This window comes from Cibotium barometz, chromosome 31 (assembly GCF_041138505.1).
Source record: "Cibotium barometz isolate CiBa-2024 chromosome 31, ASM4113850v1, whole genome shotgun sequence".
NCBI classification, from domain to species: Eukaryota; Viridiplantae; Streptophyta; class Polypodiopsida; order Cyatheales; family Cibotiaceae; genus Cibotium; species Cibotium barometz.
In genome coordinates, this window is record NC_141076.1 from 19732039 (window position 1) to 19748959 (window position 16921).

Here is a 16921-nt window from a genome sequence, read left to right on the forward strand (position 1 = left end):
AATGCACGCGTGGGTATCGTTCGGTGACCCAGAGCCCGTGACCCAGAGCCCGAGCACCGTATGGTCAGCACCCTCTAGGATCCTTCATAGGTGACCTAGCGCTTCACTCATAGGCCACTTCCTTGGTCCCTCATCCATCATACCAGAAGCTCACCATTTTAATCGAACCCGAGGCTAGTCAAGACCTCGGCCGCAACCTTGCTACGCGAGACGTCCTCCATTGACTCTGCGTCAACTGTTGCAACTTTATCAGATTATGTCTCCATGACCTCAATCACAAGACGATCAATATGCTTCCCTAGCATTCTTGACATAAAACAGTCATTTAAAACCATGTCATAAATACAGTTTCTATAACAAACTCTCATCTTTCCACATTGTTCCATTATCAATCCACATTATTTAATTCACATTATTTAATTCCACAACCATTTCATATGTATTCCTATTCTCATCCAATCACATCATTTTCATCTCATCACATATTTCCTAAATTTATGCTCATCAGATCTCATCCACTCGCATCTACCCATATCCACATCTCATCACATCACATTCATTCACATCTCATCCATTCAGACCACATCACATTCACTCACATCCCATCCATTCTGACCACATCACATTCACTCACATCACATCTCATTCATTTTACCTCACATCTCATTCATTCACATCTATCTTGATTCACATCACATTCATTCATATCCATCACATTCACATTCATTCATATCTATCACATTCATTCTCATCACCATTATATACAAAACTTCTATCCACATCATATCTCGTTCATACACATCTCATCTCATTCATCCACATCCATCCAATCATTCACATGTACGACTTCTCACATCTATCTATACAGTCATCACATCTACATATATTCATGACACATCACATCACATTCTTTCACATACACATCTATATCCATTCTTTCACTTACATCCACATCCATTTTCATCACATATCATCCACTCATATCCCATATCATTCATTTACATCCTAATTCACATGACATCACATCTCATCCATTCATTCTCATCTATCAGATTTTTATCACATCTATTCACCTCACATCTCATCACCTCTATTAACATCACATCCATTCATCGATTTACATCTATCTGATTCGCACACATCTATTCACCTCACATCTCATCACCTCTATTCACATCACATCCATCCATCCATTCACATCATCTATCTGATTCACATCACATCTCATCACCTCTATTCACCTCACATCTCATCACCTCTATTCACATCACATCCATCCATCCATTCACATCTATCTGATTCACATCACATCTATTCACCTCACATCTCATCACCTCTATTCACATCACATCACATCACCTCTATTCACATCACATCACATCCATCCATTCACATCTATCTGATTCACATCACATCTATACACCTCACATCTCATCACCTCTATTCACATCACATCCATCCATCCATTCACATCTATCTGATTTACATCACATCTATTCACCTCACATCTCATCACCTCTATTCACATCACGTCACATCCATCCATTCACATCTATCTGATTCACATCACATCTCATCACATCTATTCATCTCATATCTCATCACCTCTATTCACATCACATCACATCCATCCATTCACATCTATCTGATTCACATCACATCTCATCCATTCACATCTCATCCATTCACATCACATCTCATCACATCTATTCACCTCACATCTCATCACCTCTATTCACATCACATCACATCCATCCATTCACATCTATCTGATTCACATCACATCTATACACCTCACATCACATCACATCCATCCATTCACATCTATCTCATTCATATCACATCTCATCACATCTATTCACCTCACATCTCATCACCTCTATTCACATCACATCCATCCATTCACCTCACATTCTCATCACTTCTATTCATAGAATTTAAGAGAATTCTAATTTTTGATATAAAGATTCTTTATGCATCTATTAATTCAAATTTAAAGAAAATAACACTTTTGAAATAAAAAAAATAAATCTTTTATGCATTTTTCTAGGCATAAAATTAATTTTTAATGAGAATAACACTTTTGAATTTAAAAAAAAATCTTTTATGCATCTTTCCATCATGCATAGAATTAAATATAATGAAAATAACACTTTCATAATAAAAATTTTCATTATGCATCTTTCCATGCATAGAAATTAAATATAATGAAAATAACACTTTTATAATAAAAATTTCCATTATGCATCTTTCCATTCATAGAAATTAAATATAATGAAAATAACACTTTTATAATAAAAATTATTCATTATGCATCTTTCCATGCATAGAAATTAAATATAATGAAAATAACACTTTTATAATAAAAGATTCCATTATGCATCTTTCCATTCATAGAAATTAAATATAACGAAAATAACACTTTTATAATAAAAATTTTCATTATGCATCTTTCCATGCATAGAAATTAAATATAATGAAAATAACACTCTTATAAAAATTTCCATTATGCATCTTTCCATGCATAGAAATTAAATATAATGAAAATAACACTTTTATAATTAAAATTTTCATTATGCATCTTTCCATGCATAGAAATTAAATATAATGAGAATAACACTTTTCTAATAAAAATTTCTAATATGCATCTTTCCATGCATAGAAATTAAATATAATGAAAATAACACTTTTATAATAAAAATTTCCATTATGCATCTTTCCATGCATAGAAATTAAATATAATGAAAATAACACTTTTATAATAAAAATTTCTAATATGCATCTTTCCATGCATTGAATTTAAATCCTTTGAATTTAAATCCAATGAGAATAACACTTTTGAATTAAAAATAAATCCTTTTCTGCATCTTTTTATGCAAAAATAGGAATAACGCTTTTAAAATAAAAAGAATTTCTTTTAGAATGCACAAATGGTGGGGATTACTCTTTTAGAATAACATAAAGATAAAGTTAATTTCCATAAAAATTTAAGAAAAAATTACCATAACCTCCTTTGTATAGCTGACCATTTCTCAATTTTTACGTTCTAATCTTACTTTAAAATTAATCCCAAGTTGAAGTAGAGCACTCTAATCTACTCAATTTTCACTTCAATTGAGTAAACAATAAGAAAAATTTAAATCAATTTATTTGTTACTCATTTTAGGATAAAGAAAGGCTGATAGATGAGTTTCGCCAATTTTTGACCATTTTTGGGTCAGTTCAGCTTTGATCAGCTTATCGCTTTTCAACCAAAATTCAGGAATCATCATTTTTCAATCAGAATCCAAATCAACTCATTAGTTCTCAACCAAAAATTTAAAATCATATCAACCACATTTGAATTCATCATCCGGATAGCATTTATGCTTTAATTTCAAGGTCTTAGATTTACTCATATATACTGCCAGTAAAGAGCTGCAGTTACCCTCCGTATATACGGGTAGTCACACGGTCCTTGGAATTATAAGGTAAATACCATCATGTCTAGGCCTCAAGCAAGTCAAGGATTCCATATAATTGTGGTACTTCTATCTTAAGACCCAATTACCAATTTATGAATTTCAGTCTGTATAATAATTTTTATGAATTTTATCACACAAATTCAACCTTTTACTGCTACTTCATCAATTTGACATTTTTGGCTTCTCAGATGATCCACTTTAGCCAATTTGCTCTATTTCCAGCTGTAAGATCCGTGTCCCCACCACGCAATGAATTCAGGGGTGCTAGCAGCGGAAGTAGCACTTCTTGCGCGGGGCAGAGGGTCCCACACGAGGCCTCGCCCATGGATATATGGACAAGAGACTAATCCATCGGTTATTCCAAAACTGAACCCGAAAAAATTTCCCTTGCCCAGAAAACACGGGCGATTCCTCCAGGATAAATTTTATCTAACGTAGTCAAAAGCCTTAACTCACTGAACTAATCTGACCAAACCCGTAAGTCCCATAGTCAGATCAGGGAAAATATTGCACTTGGATCATAGAGACCAACGCTTTTTTCCTCATTAAGAGGCACAGCCGTTGATTCTTTTCCATAAAACAATGTTTATCTGAGATTTACTTCATCTATCATACCATAACAGAATTGAGTCTCAAATTAGGGATCCATCAGTCCAGCCTAACCCCATCTAGTCCCGTGGGTTAGCCAACCGCCCAACCACTGTAATGATGGGATCCAATTAAGAATCTGGTTAGGTTTTATCCTGGGTACTAGGGAAAAGAGTTCCCAGGCCCCGTAGATATTCATGCAAACTTCAAACTAGTCGTCACACCACTTACACACCCAATATGAAATTACCTTTTTCACAGAATCGGCTATCTTTAAAAACAATCCTTTAATGAAACCATTATGTCACTGATCACAATCCTCAAAATCTTCGATTGAATCCTTATTTCCAAACATTCTTTCATCGGCGTACCTATGGCAACCAGAACGCTCACCACCTATCCACTCAAGGGTCTTTTCGATGGCATCATTGGCAACCAGAACGCTCACCACCTATCCACTCAAGGGTCTTTTCGATGGTTCCTAGCTCATAGTACTCGACAATATGTTCACATATCAAAATGGAATCTCCGTTGAAGATCAGCAAGATCAACCAACGGATGCATAAAAAAGAGCCATGGACTCATCCGTTGAGAACCAACAAGGTCAATCAACCAGATCCATGCACGCGTGGGTATCGTCAGCGACCTAAAGCCCGAGCACCGTATGGTCAGCACCCTCTAGGATCCTTCACAGGTGACGTAGCGCTTCACTCATAGGCCGCTTCCTTGGTCCCTCATCCACCGTACCGGGAAGCTCACCATTTTAATCAAACTGAGGCTAGTTAAGACCTCGGCCGACCTTGCTACGCGAGATGTCCTCCATTGACTCTCCGTGAGCTGTTGTTTTGCAACTTTATCAGATAAGGTCTCCATGACCTCAAACACAAGACGGTCATATATACTTCCCCAGCATTCTTGACATAAAACAGTCATTTAAAAACATGTCATAAATACAGTTTCTATAACGAAATCTCGTCTTTCCACATTTTTCCATTATCAATCCATATTATTTAATTCCACAACCATTTCATAAGTATTCCTATTCACATTTGATCACATCATTTTCATCTCATCATATCTTTCCTAAATTTATCCTCATCAAATCTCATCCACTCACATCTACCCATATTCACATCTCATCACATCACATTCATTCAAATCTCATCCATTCGCATTTACCCATATCCACATCTCATCACATCACATTCATTCACATCTCATCCATTCAGACCACATCACATTCACTCACATCCCATCCATTCAGACCACATCACATTCACTCACATCACATCTCATTCATTTTACCTCACATCTCATTCATTCACATCTATCTCGATTCACATCCCATCACATCATATTCATTCATATCCATCACATTCACATTCATTCATATTTATCACATTCATTCTCATCACCATTATATCACATCACTTCTATTCACATCATATCTCATTCATACACATCTCATCTCATTCATCTCATCCATCCAATAATTCAAATGTATGACTTCTCACATCTATCTATACATTTTTCACATCCACATATATTCATGACACATCACGTCTCTTTACATCACATCACATTCTTTCACATACACATCTATATCCATTCTTTCACTTACACCCACATCCATTCTCATCACATATCATCCACACATATCCCATACCATTCATTTACATCCTAATTCACATGACATGACATGACATCTCATCCATTCATTCTTATCTATTAGATTCACATCACATCTATTCACCTCACATCTCATCACTTCTATTCACATCACATCCATTCATCCATTTACATCTATATGATTTGCATCACATCTCATCACATCTATTCACCTCACATCTCATCACCTCTATTCACATCACATCCATCCATCCATTCACATCTATGTGATTCACATCACATCTCATCACCTCTATTCACATTATATCACATCCATCCATTCACATCTAGTTCATTCACATCACATCTCATCACATCTATTCACCTCACATCTCATCACCTCTATTCACATCACATCCATCCATCCATTCACATCTATTTGATTCACATCACATCTCATCACATCTATTCACCTCACATCTCATCACCTCTATTCACATCACATCACATCCATCCATTCACATCTATCTGATTCACATCACATCTCATCACCTCTATTCACATCACATCCATCTATTCATTCACATCTATCTGATTCACATCACATCTATTCACCTCACATCTCATCACCTCTATTCACATCACATCACATCCATCCATTCACATCTATCTCATTCACATCACATCTCATCACATCTATTCACCTCACATCTCATCACCTCTATTCACATCACATCCATCCATCCATTCACATCTATCTGATTCACATCACATCTCATCACCTCTATTCACATCACATCACATCCATCTATTCACATCTATCTGATTCACATCACATCTCATCACATCTATTCACCTCACATATCATCACCTCTATTCACATCACATCCATCCATCCATTCACATCTATCTGATTCACATCACATCTCATCACATCTATTCACCTCACATCTCATCACATCTATTCACCTCACATCTCATCACCTCTATTCACATCACATCCATCCATCTATTCACCTCACATTCTCATCACTTCTATTCATAGAATTTAAGAGAATTTTAATTTTTGATATAAAGATTCTTTATGCATAATTCAAATATAAAGAAAATTACACTTTTAGAATAAAATAAATAAATCTTTTATGCATCTTTCTAGGCATAAAATTAATTTTATTTTACGAATAACACTTTTGAATTAAAAATAAATCTTTTATGCATCTTTCCACGCATAGAAATAAAATATACCGAAAATAACACTTTTATAATAAAAACTTCCATTATGCATCTTTCCATGCATAGAAATTAAATATAATGAAAAAAACACTTTTATAATAAAAATTTTCATTATGCATCTTTCCATGCATAGAAATTAAATATAATGAAAATAACACTTTTATAATAAAATTTTCCATTATGCATCTTTCCATGCATAGAAATTAAATATGATAAAAATAACACTTTTATAATAAAAATTTCTATCATGCATCTTTCCATGCATAGAAATTAAATATAATGAAAATAACACTTTTATAATAAAAATTTCCATTATGCATCTTTCCATGCATAGAAATCAAATGTAATGAAAATAACACTTTTATAATTTAAAAAAAATTATAATTATGCATCTTTTCATGCATAGAAATCAAATATAATAAAAATAACACTTTTATAATTTAAAAAATTTTATTCATCTTTCGATGCATAGAATTGAAATCCAATGAGAATAACACTTTTGAATTAAAAATAAATCCTTTTATGCATCTATTTATGCATAAAATAGAAATAACACTTTTAAAATAAAAAGAATTTCTTTTAGAATGCACAAACGGTGGGGATTACTCCTTTAGAAAAGGTCACTACCAACCTTAATGGAAAGGGGAAGCTGAGTGAAGAAGCAGAAGCATGGATTGAGTAGCTTGAAGATTATTTTCGAACATGTAACTTCAATGAGCAAGCTAAGACAAAGATAGCAGTACTTCTTTTTGAAGGTTCTGCAAAATTATGGTGGAAGTCTTTTATGCGTAGCAGGGACTTACGGAATGAGGACATCATGTTCTAATAAAAAGGCATAGGATTAAGCATTAGTGTCCACTAGAATATATATGGAGAAAACGAATGAATTTTTAAACTTGGAAAAGAGGAAACTTATTGTTGTAGAATATCATGATAAATTTTGGGACTTGTATTTTCATATGATAGAAATTTGAGGTGAAATGTACTAAATGTTGTGCATTTGGATGTATGGGGTCGTGCGATGAAGACTATGCCTATGGGTGGCTGCAAGTACCACGTAACATTCATTAATTCCCACACGAGGAAAGTGTGGGTGTATTTCATGAAGGAGAAGAGTGAAGCGTTCACTTATTTTCAAAATTTTAGGCTGAAAAACAGACATGAAAGCATGTGAAGTGCCTAAGGTCAAATGGAGAGGGAGAATACTTCTCCAAATAGTTCTTTAAATTCTTTGCGAAAGAAACAATGTACATGTAGATACACTACGCAGCAAAATGGGGTTGCTGAGCGGAAAAACAGGCACATTAGAGAGATAGCATGAGCATTGATGGCAGAGAAGAACATGTCGCATAGCTATTGGGCTGAGGCTATGTCTATAGCAGTTTATATCATGTGATCAGGACTCCTACTTGGGACTTGCATTTTCATATGATAGAAACTTGAGGGGGAACGTACTAAATGTTGTGCATTCGGATGTATAGACTATGTCTATGGTGGGTGGCTGCAGGTACCACTTAACATTCATTAATGACCACACGAGGAAAGTGTGGGTGTATTTCATGAAGAAGAAGAGTGAAGCATTCACTTATTTTCAGAATTTTAGAGTGATTGGCTGAAAAATAGACATGAAAGCATGTGAATTGCCGAAGGTCAAATGGAGGGGGAGAATACTTCTCCAATGAGTTCTTTGAATTCTTTGCGAAAGAAACAATGTACATGTAGATACACTACGCAGCAAAATGGGGTTGCTGAGTGGAAAAACAGGCACATTACAGAGATAGTATGAGCATTGATGCTAGAGAAGCACATGTCGCATAGCTATTGGGCTAAGGCTATGTCTACAGTAGTTCATATCATGATGATCAGGACTCCTACTTGGGACTTGTATTTTCATATGATAGAAATTTGAGGGGGAATGTACTAAATGTTGTGCATTCAGATGTATGGGGTCCTATGAAGACTATGTCTATGGGTGGCTGCTCTGCAGGTACCACATAACATTCATTGATGACCACATGAGGAAAGTGTGGGTGTATTTCATGGAGAGAAGTGAAGCATTTACTTATTTTTAAAATTTTAGAGTGATGGCTGAAAAACAAACATAAAGGCATGTGAAGTGCGTAAGGTCAAATGGAGGGGGAGAATACTTCTCCAATGAGTTCTCTGAATTCTTTGCGAAAGACACAATGTACATGTAGATACACTACGAAGAAAAATGGGGTTGCTGAGCATAAAAATAGGCACATTACAAAGATAGCATGAGCATTGATGGCACAGAAGAACATGTCGCATAGCTATTGGACTAAGGCTATGTCTACAGCAGTTTATATCATGATCAAGACTCCTATTGAATGTAACGCCAGAGGAGAAGTTTACTGGCAAGAAACCTGATTTTTCTCACTTGAAAGTTTTTGGACGTATTGCATATGTGCATGTGCCAAATGAGTTGCTTACTAAGCTAGATCCAAAAGCAGAAAAATGTATTCCCTTCTGAAAAGGGATATAGAAGTTATAATCTTGCTACACATGAATTGAGAGTAGGCAAGGATGTTGTATTTGATGAGATGAGTAGCTGGTATGCTGCTGAAAAAGATGTTATTGGGGCTGATGTAAGTGGAAATGTGGTTGCACATAATGCAAGTCAACAATCATAGTCATTGAGTGGACCAAGAGAGTCCTCATCCAGCGGTTCTGTTAATAGACCATGGAGTGGCAGGCTGCATCATAATACCAATCCTGAAAATGTAATTGATACATCACATAAAGAAAAAGAGAAAGTGGTTGAGCCCCTTGGTATGGCTGATATCTCTCCAGGGCATTATCTTGTTGATGAAGATTCTAGTGGCTCTCGGAGATGAGCCTTGATGAAGAGCTTGGGATTCCAGCAATGAGGACACCTGGTGTGAAGAAGGCTATGGAAGACATGAATACAAAGTTACGAAGATCTGAAAGAGTCAAAAAACCTGTGTAGAGGTTGACTTATGATGGCTATGTGGCACATCACTATGCTTATATGGCAAAAGTTGTGCAGAGGTTGTAGAACCCACGTGTTTTGATGAGGCTATTGGAAGTCTGTGTGGGGAGAAAGCTATGGATGAGGAGATGCATGCATTGTATGAAAATGAGACTTGGGATTTGGTGCCATTTCTTGAAGGCAAGAAAGCTATTGGTTGTAATTTATAAGGTGAAACATAACAGTGATGGTAGCATAATCAAGTACAAGGCTAGATTGGTAGCCAAAGGATATGCGCAGACACATGGGATTGATTATGAGGAGACATTTTTCACAGTTGCAAAGATGGCAATTGTGAGAGTTGTGATTGCGGTGGCTACAGCTAAAGGCTGGTTTTTATATTAGATGGATGTAAAAAATGCGTTCTTGCATGGTGACTTGCAAGAAGAGGGCTTTGAGAATAAAGGTCACCCAGAGTATGTATGTAAGCTTCGTAAGGCCTTGTATGGGCTAAAGCAAGCTCCACGAGCATGGCATGACAAGATTGCGAAGTCTCTTGTCACTATTAGTTTTCATATGGCAGATGCAGATTACTCTTTGTATGTGCACAAGAGTGATAAGGGAATTGATCATCACCATCTATTTAGATGATCTTCTTGTTGGGGGTGACAACTTGGAAGAGATTGAGCATGTGAAAAGTCTTCTCAAAAGGAAGTTTGAGGTGAAGGATTTGGGAGATCTGCGCTACTTTTTAGGAATTGAGGTCATTCACACACCTGAGGGTATTTGGCTGCCACCACAGAGACAGTATGTATTGGACATGTTGTCCAAGTATGGGATAGTTGATTGTAAGCCAATCTCGGTGCCATTAGATCAAAATGGAAAGCTTAGTGCGGATGCACATTATGTGCTATCCCACTATCTACAGAGGAAGATTGTGGGGAGTTTGATCTATGTCATGATTAGCAAGCCATATTTGAGCTACATTGTTGGCTTAGAGAGCCAATTTATGCACGTTTCGTGCAAACCACATCTTGACAATGTGCCACACTGACTTTGGTATTTGAGGGCCACTTTGATTATGCATTATTTTATTCAATAGGTGTACCATTAGAGCTATATGGGTACATAGATATAGTTTGGGCAGGTAGCATCTCAGACAGGAGATCTACTGGTGGATTTATGTTTTCATTGGGGAGTGCTCCTGTGACATGGAGAAGCAACCCAGAGGCAGAGTATAGAGGAGCTACGGTGGAAGCGTGTGAGGTAGCTTGGTTACACAAGCTACTTGCTAATTGGGGTTACATGTGGAGAGAAAGTTTGTCATATATTGTGACAATCTTAGCAGTATACATTTGGCCAAGAACCCAATTTTCCATGCCGCACAGACGAAACACATTGAGGTACATTACCACTTCATCAGGGAGAGAGTCTTGGCAGGCGACATCGACTTGACCTACGTCAGCACATAAGATCAAGTCACTGACATCTTCATGAAGGTCTTGGGAGCAGAGAAGCTCTGCACATTTCGAGATATGCTTGGAGTTCATGAGCTGGAGTTGAGCTTGAGGAGGAGTGTTGAGATGTTAAGCTCAACATGAGCTGACACTCATGAGACGCACGCATGATCGTTCGACATTTATATCACTAGTGAGTTTGGTAGCTGGCATTGGCATATTTTCGCTAAAGATTCTATAGCTGGTCTACACCAACTAGTCCACATCTATCCACTCATCTTAGCGTGTTTACATTATGGACCATTTGTACATACTCTACTATGTGTGTTAGTCACTTTATCTTCATCTTAGCGTGTTTACATTGTGGACCATTTGTACATACTCTACTATGTGTGTTAGTCACTTTATCTTCATTGTAGAACTCTTTTGTTGTGTGAAGAAGAAAAAGAATTTACAGCCTCTCACCTTGTGTTTTCTCTTGTAGGGTTTGTGTGAGTGTGTGTGTGGTTGCAAGAGCTCAAGCTCTCTTCTCCCAAGCATCTTTTTAATAAATAATGCCTCCAAAACTTGAGAGTGTAAATGACAGCATCAAGTTCCTTTTGAAAGGTTTGCCAATGAGATTGAGTGTTGTGGAGCTTTTGACTCTCGAAAGCAACAGGTCTACCATCTTGGAATAGAGTATCCGGCCCGATCGCAGTCACTCGCGTCATTAGTCTCAAGAACATAAGGCCAACTAGGATTGGGTAGTGCTAAGTCCTTGAATTTTTCTTTCAAAAGTATGAAGGCCATATCCAAATCGTTATTCCATGTAAGATTCCTCCCTCCCATATTTTGAGATGTACAGGTGTAAGAACCTTCCCTTTACCCTGTTTTAGCCTTGAGAGAGAAAATGTCTAGAGAGAGATAATTCAAAATTCAGATATTTTTAGATACAAAAATCTCGTGACATCTAAAATGAATTCCCCTAAAATAGAAGTTCAATATGAAATTTTAAATGTGCATTAGGAATTAATTGAATATTTGTATAGGAGACAGCCTGAGGGTCCACAATTTCATAAATTTTTGGATTAAGATCCAAATAAGGTTCCAAAGGGCCAATAGGATTAATCCAAGTGTTGGGATGGAAAAAAATGCAAAGAATAAAAGAAAATACCCCAAAAATGAGTAAATGCACACATAAGATGAAGAGTTAACGGAGTAGAGGGTTTATTGGTTAAAAATTAAGGTATAATGGTTAAAAAATGGGATATTTTGGTAAAATTATGTGTTTTTGTCACCTCGGTTAGGAGGGAAAGCCACTTGAGATAGGGGCCTTTTTTATCATCATTGCTTGGCTTTTTTTAATTAAAAAAAAGTGATATTTTTATCTCTCCTCTCTCCTAATGGAAACTAGATCAAAAAGGGAGCCAAACTAATCCAAATCTTGTCCAAGTTGGGTCAAACTGAAGCTCAAAACCTCTAGAACCTAGTTGGACTTGGTTAGTGGCCTCCCTCACCTATAAATAGACCCTCATTCCTTTGTATTTTCATCTTTGAGCAATACCATGCCAGTTAATTAGCATATTTCTATTATCCCTCTAATTTTCCTCTTCTCTTGAGAGCTTTGGAGATTCTCTATTCTCCATCCAATCTCTTGGAGATTACCCTCCCCCTCTTGGTGGCCAAGGACTTGCTTGTGGGCTTCACTTCTAGCCAAATTCAAAGGTAAGCCTAATTTAATGGTTTTTTTTTCACTTCTCTCAATGGTTTTCTTCTTCTCAACCCCTCTAAATCTTGAGAAGCTTTCAATGGAAAGGGTTTCTCTTGAAATCAAGCTCTCCAATGATTTATAATGTTTAATTAGATTAATGCTAGTTTTTATGCTTAATTATAGTATTTTGTTAATAAATCTCTCTTTTGGAAAGATTAATCATCTTTATGGTTAGATCCTTGGTACAAGGATGATTCTCAATGATAATCTCTTTATCCTAATCAAACCTCTAGGCTTGATAAGCTAGAGAAAGAGATTAGATATTTTCATAATTTTTATTCTAGTAAAAATGATGGTTTATTCTTTTTAGCTTGATTATGAGTAAGACAAATCATATTACCTCATTCTAAATTGAAATAAGGAATGGTTATTTTAGAATAATCAAGAGATTTATTCATAATTATGATTATAATTATGCTATGTATGCATAATTTAATTGTACTCGAAAAGAAGAATTCCTATCATATTTTCATTACAAGTTTTCATTTCAATTATAATTAAATGATTATAATTATGCTATGTATGCATAATTTAATTTTACTCAAAAAGAAGAATTCCTATCATATTTTCATGACAAGTTTTCATTTCAAATTAGAAAATTGAACATTTTCAGTAATTGTAGTGAAGCTTCGGTAAAATTTCCTAGAAAAGAGATAAATCTTATTTCTATGCATAATTTTAATAAAGTAAAAAGAGGAATTCCTATCATATTCTTATGCTAAGAGTGGAGTTTTGAGCATTATTCAATAGTAAAAAAAAAGAAGGTTATGCATAATTGTTTTAGAATCATTCAATGGATGTGAATGAATGTACGAATGATGAGAATTGATGTGTATGGATGTGAATGGATATAGGAATGATGTGAATGGATGTGAACGGATGTAGGATGACGTGAATGGTGTGATATGATGTGATTGGATGTGAATTGATGTAGGAATGATGTGAATGGATGTGAATGAATGTAGGAATGATGTTAATGGATGTGAATGGATATAGGAATGATGTGAATGGATGTAAATGGATGATGATGTGAATGGATGTAGGAATGATGTGAATGGATGTGATATGATGTGACTGGATGTGAATGGATGTAGGAATGATGTGAATGGATGTAGGAATGATGTGAATGGATTCGAATGAATAGAGGAATGATGTGAATGGATGTGAATGGATGTAGAAATGATGTCCATGGATGTGAATGGATATAGGAATGATGTGAATAGATGTGAATGGATATAGGAATGATGTGAATGGATGTGAATGGACATAAATGGATGTGAATGGATGTAGGAATGATGTGAATGGATATAGGAATGATGTGAATGGGTGTGAATGGATGTGAATAACTGTAGGAATGATGTGAATAGATGTAGGAATGATGTGAATGGATGTCAACGGATGTAGGTTGATGTGAATGGATGTGATGTGATGTGACTGGATGTAGGAATGATGTTAATGGATGTGAATGAATATAGGAATGATGTGAATGGATGTGAATGGATGTGAATGGATGTAGAAATGATGAGAATGGATGTGAATGGATGTAGGAATGATGTGAATGGATATAGGAATGATGTGAATGGATGTAGGAATGGTGTGAATAGATGTGAGTTGATATAGGAATGATGTGATTGGATGTGACTTAATGTAGAAAATGTGGGATAATGAGAAATGACGTGGAATAATGAGAAATAACATGGAATGGGATAATAAGAAATGACGTGGAATAATGAAAAATGATGTGGAATGATGAGAGATGATGAGGAATAATGTGAAAGAATGTGGATGATGAGAAAAGATGGGAATTCTATTTGGAATTGTAATTGTAGATGAAACCTATTTTTTTTAAGCATTAGGAAAATTCTGGACTCAAAAGAGGGCTGTTTCAATAATAATATAATAATAGATACATAGATTGAGTGACATGAAATCTACTAACGATATTCACCGGTGGTGGGACCTCTGTACAAACCCACCTAAAATGTGGAGAAACGCTTATCTTCATGAAATATTAAAAAAACCATCACCTTGTCTTAAAATATTTTAAACCGTTTTTTTGTCAGCACCTAACACAATAAAAGATTTTTCCATTTAAATGATTGAATTCCAAATGTCATGAGAATTCCTCTTTTATCATTTAAATTTTCTCATGCATAAAATAAATTTATCTAAAATAAAATATCCATTAATTCCAATATGCTAATAATTTCACTTTTCCCATTTAAATGATTGAATTTCAAATGTCATGGGAATTCCTCTTTTATCATTAAAGTAAAATTTTTTAATTATTTAATTATGCATAAACCTTTAAAATTAGTTTTCCATTGAATGTGATGAAAATCATTCTTTTAGCATAGGATGACCAATCCTAGAATATGGTAGGAAGTCCTCTTTTCACGTTATGCATAAGAATGAATTATGTATCAATTTCTTAAAAATTTCACCATAGCTCCGCTGCTATTACTAATAATTTTTAATATTTTTGAAAAGAATAAACTTAGTAATACAATTATGATAGTATAACTATCTTCTAAACTTAAATCCAATTTATGGATTTAAATCATAAGATTATCATAATTTTCGAAGCATAAAAGTATAAAAAGCCACTTTCTTAACCTGTAGCTTCAGAAGCCTAGAGTTTGATTTGTGAATTGAAAATTTATCAAAATGAGAAGCATCATTTGAATAGAGAATTGGTCATAGGAATGGCCACTCTTTTGGGGAGAGAGAGATATACATAAAAAATCCTAAATTAAGCATAAAGATAAACTTTTCTTAAATATTCATTACAACTCTTAAGGAAAGCTTGATTTGCATTATAAACACTTAATTAGAAACTTCTCAAGCTTGAGAGGGATTGAGAAGTGAAAACATTGAGAATAGTAGAGAAAAACCATAAAATTACACTTTACCTCTTGTATTTGCTTGCTTCTCTATCTTAGAAAACCATATGCCCCACATGTGTCCTAATCCCATCCATAGCCCTTCAACTTACCCAAACATATATAAAAAAATGCCCAGAAATAGGCCGCACCAGTGTGGCCTATTTCTGGGCTTTTTTAAAACTCTTTGGAAAGAGACATGGCCTCAGCGAGCCATAGCCAAACATTTTAAAAACAGTCTTAATGCCTCTCGCCCTTCAACTTACCCAAACATATACAAAAAAATGCCGAGAAAAAGCCATGCTAGGGCAACTTGTTTTGGGCTAAATTATAGGGTTTAAAATAGTATGTTTAACAATTTAAATAGTATGTTTGAAAATGTAAATCATATGTTTTAAAAATTTATAAGGTTCAAAATAGTACGTTTAAATAAACTATTGAATTCTCATAAAAAATACTTTAAGCTTGTAAATTATAAGGTTTAAAATTGTATGTTTAAAATTTTAAATAGTATCTTTAAAAATATAAATAGTACATTATAAAGATTTATAAGATTCTAAATAGTATGTTTAAATAAATTATTGAATTCTTAGAAATATTATTTTAAGCTTGTAAATTATAAGGTTTAAAATAGTATGTTTAAAATTGTAAATAGTATGTTTGAAAATATAAATAGTATGTTTTAAAAAATTTATAAGGTTTAAAATAGTATGTTTAAAATTTAAATACCATGGTCCAGAAAAGAAAAGATACCAAACTTTGTGAGCATACTAAATTAAAAACATACTATAATTACCTAACATACTAAATTAAAAACAAACTATAATTTCCTAGGTCTTGGTGCTTTTAAATTCAAGGGGAGAGAGGCGATCTTTGATATGCTTGGACACATTATGAGATAAGTCACGTCTCCCAAGACATGACCCAACACTTCAATGGGGCCATGAAGAGCAAGACAATGTACTAGCTAGCCGACTAGTAGCTAC